The sequence below is a fragment of the Muntiacus reevesi genome, chromosome 7 (assembly GCF_963930625.1).
Source record: "Muntiacus reevesi chromosome 7, mMunRee1.1, whole genome shotgun sequence".
Classification (NCBI taxonomy): Eukaryota; Metazoa; Chordata; class Mammalia; order Artiodactyla; family Cervidae; genus Muntiacus; species Muntiacus reevesi.
Genome location: NC_089255.1, coordinates 81,573,890 through 81,585,254, shown reverse-complemented (window position 1 = coordinate 81,585,254; position 11,365 = coordinate 81,573,890). Strand labels below are relative to the sequence as shown.

At 41.5% G+C, this 11,365-nt stretch overlaps 1 protein-coding gene across 9 annotated transcripts in view; it reads left to right on the top strand.

Moving 5' to 3' along the window:
* Positions 1 to 4,893: 4,893 nt before the first annotated feature.
* NUMB (NUMB endocytic adaptor protein) overlaps positions 4,894 to 11,365 on the top strand; it is a 154,033-nt gene continuing 147,561 nt past the window's right edge. For 8 of the 9 annotated variants that reach the window (XM_065940263.1, XM_065940268.1, XM_065940267.1 and 5 more), the window contains exon 1: positions 4,894 to 4,983. The gene's annotated coding sequence lies outside the window, so the exon portion shown is untranslated. Of the gene's footprint in view, positions 4,984 to 5,080; positions 5,215 to 11,365 lie in introns of those variants that run through there. The other variant, XM_065940262.1, reaches the window with a different exon arrangement.

The following is an 11,365-nucleotide window of genomic DNA, read 5'->3' as shown; positions in this document are numbered from 1 at the left end:
ACTCTGTGTGTGTGTGTATGTGTAAAACTGGGATGGACAAAAGTTTAAATGGTGCTAAGTGCTTTGAGTGGTCCACTCCCTGTTACAGAAGAATGGCTGGTCCACCCATAGATCTGGTGATAGTAACCAGGGGCTCCATTCAATAGAACAATGGCAGAGCTAAGAGCAGCAACCCATCCATTTTACAAGCACTCAAGCCATCTTACCTATGCTATGCAAGGTGGGTAGAGGATGAGTAGAGGACTTTTCTTGAGGATGAAAATGCCTGCATTGAGTAATGAGATGGTATGGTGTGCTACTTAAAAATCACATAAGTCCTAGAATTGGAAATCAAATGGTTCTGCCTGAGAGGACACCCTTTTCCACTGACTTAAAAAAATTTTTTTTTGCTACTTCTCATCCAAGGAACGGAGTCTTGAATTTTGAAACCGCAGTGCTTTGTTCCAGCATGGAAAACAACTTGGCACGTCCCTTTGTTGGAAGCTCCCCAGTTTGGGATGGCAAAAATATCTTCTTCCAGAAAATTTCCCTTTGTTTACCCAGAGCTTCATGCCAGTGGTCACCTTTATGAAATCAAAAGAAGATGTGTTCACTGGCTAGCTGCAGGAATCTAGCCTTCCTTGTCGACTTTGCCTGGTGCCAAAGCAGCAGGCTTTGAGCTCAGGGGTATTTCCAGGTGGCAACAGAGCAATGATGCCATAGGGTAGAGTTCTGGCCCCATTCTTCTTTCAACCAGTGGCAGAGGCTGCACTTTGTTGGTTCCATTGTGCAACCTGGTGTAAAGTCCATATCTGGGGCGGTTGGGGGTAGGACTCGAAGCTGTCTCAGCACTCTGACTGTGGCCTCTTGACGCTCTCATGTTCATTACCCTCTTCTCCAAGGGCTTCCTCTCTCTCAACTCTCATTCTCTCTGACTGTGTCTCACTTTTGTCTCTTTCCTCCCTTCTCTCCAACCCCTATATCCCTGTCAACCTCCACTTTCAGGGATCCTAAACTCAGGGAACCATCTCTTATCAAATTATGACTTTGCCCCTAACTGCTAGCAGCAGGCAGCTCTGGCCCTCGTCTGTTTATCTGACTGATTTTCTTTTCCACCGACTGTTTGCTTCTCTAATCCATTTGGAATTATGTGCAGAAACCAGAGAGGAAAAAAAAAATCCCCCCCAAAACAAACAAAAACAGCCAAATGGAGTTTTCATAGTGAGTTTGTCCTCCTGGACTAAAATAGAAATGAAAAGACACTCAGGTTTTGCTCCCTTGAAAAGTGGTATGATCAAAGAGAGGAGTAGCAAAGAAAAGAGAGCAAAATGCACCAGCACATATGAGAGCCCAAGGCAAACCCTACCACTCAGATATTGGGCCATCACTCTGAGTCCATCATTTCCCACTTAATCAGGATTTATAAAGGCTATTTTTGCCTTTAATACACCTGCCATGCTGGTTTTCTCAAGTGGTTCTGCACAGATACCATCTGTACCACCTCCACAACCAGCCACGCAACACAGAGTTACAGACTCCCTGACTCCAGTGTCCTTGCTTTTTAAGAGCGGGCCTTGAGAGTGGTGGAGAAGCACCTAACACAGGAAAGAAAAGAGAAGTTGGATGGAGTAATTGCATTATAAGATTACTTTGTGGACACAAAATCAAAATGTAGGGTACAAGCAGTAACTTTTCCAGTTACTGCATGGGCTTCAATAACAGAATAGCCTTCTGCTGCATCAAAGAATATTCCTTAAAACCTTCCTTCTTTAAGGTCTTCTCTCTTACTGGGTTGTATGTGTTTTAATTACATTTTCCCTCTTAACTGATTTTCACAAGGAATGGGAGTGATAGAAGTATATATGCACATATGAACAAAAACATATATGAATGCCTTATTTTTTTTCAGTTCAGTTGCTTAGTCGTGTCCGACTCTTTGCGACCCCGTGGACTGCAGCATGCCAAGCTTCCCTGTCCAGCACCAACTCTCAGAGCTTACTCAAACTCATGTCCATCGAGTTGGTGATGCCTTCCAACCATCTCATCCTTTGTCACCCCCTTCTCCTTCTGCCTTCAATCTTTCCCAGCATTAGGGTCTTTTCCAATGAGTCAGTTCTTCACATGAGGTGGCCAAAGTATTGGAGTTTCAGCTTCAGCTTCAGTCCTTCCAAAGAACATTTAGGACTGATTTCCTTTAGGATTGACTGGTTGGATCTCCTTGCAGTCCAAGAGACTCTCAAGAGTCTTCTCCAGCACCACAGACCAAAAGCGTCAATTCTTTCGTGCTCAGTTTTCTTTACAGTCCAACTCTTATATCCATACATGACTACTGGAAAAACCATAGCTTTGACTAGAAAGACCTTTGTTGGCAAAGTAATGTCTCTGCTTTTTAATATACTGTTTAGGTTGGTCATAGCTTTTCTTTCAAGGAACAAGGGTCTTTCAATTTTAAGGTTGAAGTCACCATCTGCAGTTATTTTGGAGCCCAAGAAAATAAAGTCTGTCACTATTTCCATTGTTTCCCCATGTATTTGCCATGAAGTGATGGGACAGGATGCCATGATCTTAATTTTCTGAATGTTGAGTTTTAAGTCAAGTTTTTCACTCTAGTATATGAAATAGAAGGGTGACTTCCCTGGTGGTCCAAAGGTTAAGACCTCATGCTTCCACTATAGTGGGTGCAGGTTCCATCCCTGGTGGAGGAATTAAGATCCCATATGCTATGTTGTGTGGTGAAAATAAATAAATAGATACAATGAAATAAAAGGAATAGCTGAACTTTGTGGCAATTTTCCTAGTTTTGTGATAATAATTTTGCTGAGTTCCTGAACTTCCATGGCAAGTCCTCTTAGTAAGGCTGGCCTAATTCTAGGTTCATAGTCACTATGACTGTGAAAGAGCCATTATTACCCAAAGTACCATAATAATGGTCATGCCCTCCTATGACGTTATTGTTTTCTATCTGCCAGGACATTAATTGCCTTCTAACTTGCTCTAAAATTGGTAGGTAGGACACACTGCCAAGACTAGAGAGAAGAAAGCTGCTGGTAATACCTTCAAAAGCTTCGGACATACTGCTACCTCCTTTTCACTGGAGCATCTTCACATTTACATGTTACTTCTTTTGTTTTGGGATGTTAGTTAAGGCTTGCCTTATGTCCTGAATGCCATCTTATCATGGTCAATGTCTGATCTTCCTTCAATTGAGTGATTCAGACATTTCTGCAGTTATTTTGGCTTTTCCGCTTTCCTTTCACAGTCTTTTTATGAGTCATTGAATTGAAGGGGAGGTTATTTCTAAATTGGAAGGTGAGGATGAGAGAAGGGGGAGGAAAGTTCTGGGAAAAAACTAGGAAAAGACACCTTACTGTTATGTAGAGTTACTGGAGGAATAATTTCCGCTTAGTTTGGTGATAGAAGTATATAGTTTATTTAAATGACTAAAAATACATGTTAGAAAATAGACAATTTTTTCTTTGGTGGGGGGATAATGAATCACACAGTTTTACACTTCTTGTAGCTTGCTGAAATAGGACAGAAGGGTAAGTAGAAGAGATATGGAACAAAGAGTTAGCAGGAATAAGAAAGGGGCAAGGTCTAGTCTTGGTGTCACAGGAAGTCCCCAATCATAAAGGGATGCTTAAGGGGGAAGTACCCTTGAACTTTCCCAATCCATTCTTGAGTGTATGTTTCATGACCCATTGAGTTTACATATGCTGGGTGGAGTTGTGAGGAAGGTACATTTATTAAAATCTGATTTAGAAATTGAAAGAGTAATTAGGCCAGCATTTTGCCATTCAGGAGCAGGAACAGTGGGTGGAAGTGAAAAAGAAAAGCAAAAAGCTGAAATGAAAAAAAAAATGAATATACATTTCTAGGAGCACAAATTTTTATAGCAACATCAAATTTCTCAAGAGTGCCTACTGTGATTTGTACCCAAATGAATAAAAACGCAATCATTTATTCTAGTGCATTGTGCCAATATGAGAAAAGAACTGCAATTCATTCAACGGTCCTAATTTAGACTGCTAGGAAGAGAGGTTTAGAAAAAAAGACAAATTGTTAAGTTTCTGACACACATCTAGTAGGGTTATTTAAGAACTGCTGAGCATAAAAATCAAGTTGCAGAGAGCCGAATTCTCTTTTCCAGAGCATCACAAGGGTAATCTGTGGCCCATTTAGCCCAAACTTGCTGTTGGCTGCCTGGTCATTTCCCAGAAACCAGCCATGAGTGAGTCTGAAAGGGGGAGACCTCGTAACACGCCACTTCCATTTATTAACTGCAACCAAAGTGGACTGACTTCTGCTAAATAAACGGTTGTGCTTTGCCCTTTAGCATGGAGACTTCTGGAAAGAACGTCAAGGAAATTGGGCACCATAGGACCTCAAGGGGAAATTTTAATCTATATAGAGCGTTTCTCTCACCGAGTTGTAATCGATTTTCATACACAACTTCTAATGTTGCTGTTTTGTGTAAGTACTACCCTCTGGGTAAGCTGGCAGTGATAAGCGTCTCCTTATTGGGAGAAAGTTGGAGAAAGGCAGGAGTTTACAGTCACCTCTACCACAAAGAGTTAATCCTTCCCGTCGGATTTGAGCGTCAGTCCTTTCCTCGCTTTCTACTGCGCAACCAAACTGTGCCCAAGCTCGAACCAACCGGAGCCGACCATCCTTTGCCAGTTGACTTAACAGACACTTGCGGTAGCCTATCAGAACTTTGAACTGTCCAACCATCAACCAATTACAACTAAAGCTTAGTCTAGGACCCGCCAGGTCCGGGAGGGGGCTAATACCGGGTCAGGAAAAGGGGCGGTAAGGAAGCTTTGACGGACGGGTAAACCAAACCAATAAGAGCAGCGAGCTGCCGTCCCACTATCCAATCGCGAGGTAGGAAGTGTGAAACGGGGTGGGACTGTTGTCATGGGGGAGGTGGAGGCGCTAGGTGGCTACTGGCGCCCGAGGTAGAGAGGCAGGGGCGCAGGAGTTGGTCGGCGGCAGCTGCAGGTGAGTTCGGATAATGTGGGCCTGAGGTCTGGGGGCCGTCGCGGTGGGTGGGGGTGGAAACTCTATCTCGGCGCTCCCGAGGCGGAAGCCAGCGGGAGGGGGGCCTCGACAGCGGGTCCAGCCCGGCCCCGGACGGGGCCAGGGCGGGGGCGGCGACGGCGGCGAGTTCGCCCTGACTGGGCTGGTGGGAGAGCCGCCCGGCTCCTGCGGCAGAGTTCGTAGTGTGGCAAGGTAGGCTGCGGGGCCGGACCCAAGCGGGTCAGGCCAGCAGGTCCCTCGGGACGCCTAGCTGGTCGGGTATGGGACACTGACCGGCGACCGGTGCGTGTGAGGGGTAGTTTCTTGGGGAGATAGGAGCATCTGGGGTCCCGGAGAAGGGGGTGACCGGTTACGACCTGGTCCGAGGGACGCGGTGACTCGGGAATACTCCGGACACCTTTAGGTGTGCGGAAGAACGGGGGAACCAGGGAAGTCCGGGAGCGGCCCGAGCGGAGAAAGCTGGGGAAGGCGTGGGGCGGGGGCGGGGGGGGGGTGACTGGGAGTGGCCGGGGTCCGAGGGAGAAGGGAGGCCGAGGGCGGCAGGGATCCCCAGTGAGGGCGTCGAGGAAGGAGGCAGGGAGGGGGCTGGGGATTCTCCTGAGAAAGGCGGCCATCCGCGAGAGCAGCGCTGTGGGAGCTCTGGCGGGGCTTCGGTTGGTCGGACCGCTGGAGACCTTGAACAGCTTGGGGAGGGACGGGAGCGCCCTGCCCCCCTCCGCTGCTCTGCGATGGGAGATACTGGACTGGGAACTGGGTGTGAGGATCCCCGGGAGAGCAGAGTTTTGGGGGGGGGGGGGTGGAACCACCAACTAAACCTCGAGGGGGTAGCTCGGGTTTGAGAAGTGAGAGGTTTAGCCGAGTGAAGTCCTCTCAGTTGGGGATTAGTCAAGCAAAATGACTCGGGGGGTAGGCGGGAGAAGTAGTTTCCTTGTAGGAAGGGAGTAGGATATAGGGCTTCGTAGGAGGGAGCAAGAAAGTTGCTCAGGAAGAGGCTAGTGGTCTTGCGGAAACTGATCAGGACAGTAGGTAACGAGGAATAACATGGGGGCCTTTAATAGGTTCTAATAACTTCAGAAATAGAAGAAACTTCAGCTGCATAATAATACTGACATGCCATCTAGGGCCAGAGAAAGGGTTCTCAAGGCAAGGTTGTGACTTGCATTCCAGTGCTTTAGGAAAGAAATGTTTAGGACGAGAGCAATCATGTTAGAAAATAAGGACATGGACAAGATGGGGAATTTGAATGGGAAAAAGAGAGGAGTAGATGAACTAAAGGAGTAGGACCGGGACTTGATCAGGAAGAGGAGAGGCATGAAGAGGCGGGTAGGCTTACTTTCTCCAAATTAGAAATAAGTTTGAATTCTGGTTCCACCACCTAGCTTAACTTCTCTGTGAAGAAGTTTCATCTGTATACTAAGGATAAGGATACTTCCTACTTCTTATGTTTTTTTTTTTCCCACGTGAATTAATATCTGTGGAACTTTGAGAATAGTAATTGGCACAGAATAAGTCCTATATACTGGATTTTTTACAAATGTGTAGAGAATGAAGAAAGGCTTGAATTCTTTAATGCGTCGTCGGAGCTTGAACTTGAACTGGAATCACCTGGAGGACTTGCTAAAATAGAGACTGCTGGTTCCATCCAGAATTTCTGATACTGTAGGTATCTGGTACTGTAGGGCCTGAGAGTTTGAATTTCTCTCAGGTGATACTTATGTTGTTTAGGGGAACATTTTAAGAACCACTTGCTTTATTGAAAGTAGTAATAATGTAGCAGGGGATTCCTTGGTGGCTCAGTGATAAAGAATCCACCTGCCAATTCTGGAGACGCCCGTTGCCATCCCTGGGTCGGGAAGATCTTCTGGAGAAGGAAATGGCAACCCTCTCTGGTATTCTTGCCTGGGAAATCTCATGGAGAGAGGAGCCTGGCAGGCTATAGCCCATGGGGTCGGAAAAGAATCAGACACGAATCAGCGAATAAAAACAAAATAATGTAGCAGCCTTAAAATACCTGTCTACCTGCTAGACAGGTAGAAGCAAATTGCAAAAAAAAAAAAAAAAATATATATCCTAATACTCTATATGGGATACCCTGTTTTTTTTGTTGTTTAGTTGCTAAACCGAGTCCAATTCTTTTAGACCCGTGGACTGCAGCATGCCATGCTCCTCTGTTCTCCACTATCCCCCAGAGTTTGCTCAAATTCCATGTCCCTTGAGTTGATGATGCTTGCTGTCTAACCTGGCATCCTTTGCTGCCCCCTTCTCCTTTTGCTTACCCTATTTTAAGCCTGTGTTTTTTGAACTGGATGATACTTTATTAGTAACTATAAAGTCAATTTAGTCGGTTACCACCAGCATTACAAATAAATGAAATAGGACAGAATTGACTACTATTGCACATGGCAAGGAAAAATATTGTTTTGGGAAATTTTGCTCATACATGTGTGTTAGTCGCTCAGTCGTGTCCAACTCTTTGTGACCCCATGGACAGGGGCCCGCCAGGCTCCTCTGTCCATGAAATTCTCCAGGTAAGAATACTGGTGTGGGTTGCCATTTCCTTCTCCAGGGGATCTTCCTGACCCAGGGATTGAACCCGGGTCTCCTGCATTGCAGGTGGATTCTTTACCATCTGAGCCACCAGGATGATGTACATGTGTGTACTAGGTTAAAATGTAAAATGTATTTCTTACACTAAAAGAAGTTTGTAAAACTGTTTTGAACTATGGAATGCAGTAAAAGTGATGTTTCAGTAGGGACAACCAGGAACTGGGTTTATTATTTGTTTTTCTTTTTGTGGTATTTCTTTCTCAGGTGGTGATGCTTTTCTGTTAAATTTCTTAGAGTTGATGATTTGGTTTCTCTTGTGTTTGTTTTATCATACTCTGTTGTGCTTCTTTTTAGAAATTGAGAATATTTGGCATGAGTACTGAAGGGCATTTGAGGCAGAGAGTTGAAATTGAATGGTGTTTCTCAGATGTGGTCCACTTTTGTTTCACTCGCCCTCTTCTTTATCTTTTCTTACCAGTATACTGTAAAGCACAGTCTATAAAAAACCTAAGTATACACAGACATATTGACAGTAAACAACTAATACTGAAAGAGACTGGTTTGAGAAAAGTTCATGTGTAGAAAGTAAGTAAAAACCAAATAAGACACATTTCAAAAGAGAAAAGCAAAAGGGTGTTTCCTTTTTAGAGAGTAAAGGAATTTTTAAGTTTTTCATGGCCATTCATACAAAATATATACTATAAAAGCATTTTTAAGAGAACCAAATATACTTGTGTATTTTAGATTTCTAGGTTTTTGAAGAAAAATGGTGATAATACTGGACAATTAAATGCACTTGGGATAGAGTTTTAACTACAAAGTAGTTTATTAAGTGGGAGCTTTTGTTCCGATGGTTTTTTCCCTTGAGAATAATCTTGATGTGGCATAAGTTGTAAGTTTAACTTGTTGAGGGACCTAAATGTAATCTACATACTTATTTAAAGCTATATTGAGAATATATACGTATATATTTTGGTGTTCTTGGTTTGATTTTTTTTCTATAAGACTAGATGGTTTATATTTAGAAAGAGGTAATTTATATCTGTTTTAATGGATGTAAGAACAGAGAAAGCAGTATTGAAAACAAAGAGATTCTTACGGCTCTCTTTAAGATTTTTATTCAGGAGATTTATGTAACCCTTTTATTAATGTTTTATGAAATTGTGAATAAACTTTTGGAGTAGCTTTGCATCAGGAATTTTAGATTTTTCTCTCTCCAAAAAATTTTATTTGTATTTCATTTTTTAAATATTTTATTAAAATTTCAATCTTTGAAAAAAATTTCAATCTTTGGAAGGTCACAAAAACATGTAATCATTACATATTTGAGTTGAAACACATAGGCACTCTTTTCATAAAACAAATTTATTAATTTTTGTGACAAAGGTTGCAAGGATGAAAGCTTTTAAATTCCTTGCATTGAGTTAAATGAAGTATCCCTGCCACCAGAATGGTTGTTCTTTAAGTTATTGTACAGTTGGTAGGCACTTTTATATAGATCATTTGGTTCTTTACTAACTGATGAAGAATGTAAAATCTTTAATAGAGTGTGGGGAAAATGTAAAATTCATTCTTCATAGTTGTGGACATTAGTTTGATTACTTGCTTTTTGATAAATGGACTTTATTCAGTTGACTTACTATTTACCCATAATTTAATCATACTTATCTACAAATTGCTCTCATTGCTCAACCCTTTTTAAAGTGAGATTTGTTAATCTATTGTTGAAAAAAATGGTGGTTTTTAAATCCCAAAGAAACTGCTTTTGACTGTACAATTTAGTGAGGCTCTTTTTCCCATTTCAAAGAATATTCGTGTAAATTATTTTTACAAGTGGAAGTTCAATTAACACTAGTTAATTAAGTTCATTTTCTATTTCAGTAAAGTTTTGTCTTTTATATGTAGCTTCTGATATGTTTTCTCTGCTTTTTGCTCTCCAAATACTCATACAATAAATCCCAATGGAGATGTGCTACCTGAAAATCTGGAGTTCTGTGAAAGTGCAAAAATCCCAGTGTCTGGTTGCTGGTTTGCTGGGAGAATTCCTTTTATCAGAAAAGTTCCCTAGGTAAACTTACTAACTTAAAAAGAGGTCTTTTAATAGAGTACTTGGAAAGCTGCATTTTATTTTGGACTTGTCAAAATACGTATGTTGTGTTTAATAAATTTTGATTTGTATGGAATGGATCTGAAATTCTGCCAATTTCTGAACTCTGATATATGTTTCATTGGTGGGGCTGGGGAGAAAGGATATAGTTGTACTCCTTATATTAAAAAACATTTTTTTTGCTATCATATTTCTTTATCTTGATATAATGATGAATCTTTTATTTACAAAGAAATACAATTTTTTGAAAATAAAGACCAATTTATTTGCAGAGAAAGTTTATCTTCAGTAATTTAACATATTAGAAATCTCATTAAAGGCAAATTCTGTATAAGGCATTTTAGGCTGTTTGTTCAGCTATGAAATAAAAGTACTGATAAATAGGATGTCTTATCATATTGCCATGTATTTTTGAGAATATAAAATATGCACTTGGAAATCTTAGGGCAAAAGGAGGTTTGAGACTAAGGAGAATGAGGAGAATACTGACGTGTTTGAGGAGGAGTCTGGTGGATCTGCAGGAAGTATGTCTAGAGGAGTGAGCCTTTCTTGGCAGTTTTCCTAGCGTGACATATGTAAAGGAGGTTGATCCTATTTGCAACATTCTCGCATGGACATATTTTTTGTCCTGCTTGTTAGAACTCTTCCTTTGTTGTGTTCCACTCAGGAAAGCATGTCAGAATACAAATGAACACCCTGAGAATTGCTAGTCCTAGGATGGGAACCTGGGCAGGGCCATGTGGATTTAGAAGGCAGGATGCTTGACTCTGCTCTCTAGCTCTTGGGAATAGGTGCCCAACAATACTGGGCCATGCCTTCCCACTTGTCCTTTCTAATGGAGTCTGGGATTAGGCAGGAGGAAGACTCCAGTCATCTTAAATGGATGAACCAAGGAGTTGCTTAATAATTGAGTTTCAGCGCCTTCCCTTTTTCTCCCTATCCAAACTCTTTCTCCCTACTTGCTTGTTACCTTACATTCATGAGCAAAGTCTTGAGTTCTCTGATTAGATAGCAAAATATTAATTATGGTAACCTGTTTATATTAAAGTTATATAGTTAATTAGAAAAATGATTATCATCAGATTTTTCCAGTTTAGTTAGGGAGGAAAAGGGATTTAAAGCTGTAGAACACTTGCGTGGCTCCTGAATAAAGACGAAGTCAGGAACACAGAAAAAAAGCAAAATTCACATCTTTTAAGATTGGCTGCCTTTGACTTCAGAAAAGTAAAAGATGCTTCTGACTTTTTTAATCAGGAATTTTAGCTCCCAGTATTATTTAATAAACTTTTTTCAACCTAGAATCTCACAGAATAGCCTGATGATCACAGAAGTACATTTTTAACTACCATATAGAGAAATTGAAAAAAGTATCATTTGTGTTCTGAGGAAGAATGATGGGATAGAGAAAACCCAAGTTCTGTGATTGTTTGACCATGCTTTTGAACCCTGGCTCTGTCATTTACTAATTGACTAATTAGGCAGTAGGCAGTTTATGAAATCTTTCATAGCCTTAGTTTTGTCATCTCTAAAATGGAGCTTGTAATATCCTCCTTAACTGTCCTGATAATGAGAATTAAACAAAAAGCATTTTATGTAGTACCATGCATATAGTGGGCACTCAACACATGATAATGTTAATAATTAGTAATTATAGCAATCTTAGCCCTTTTATTAATATCCCAGATATTG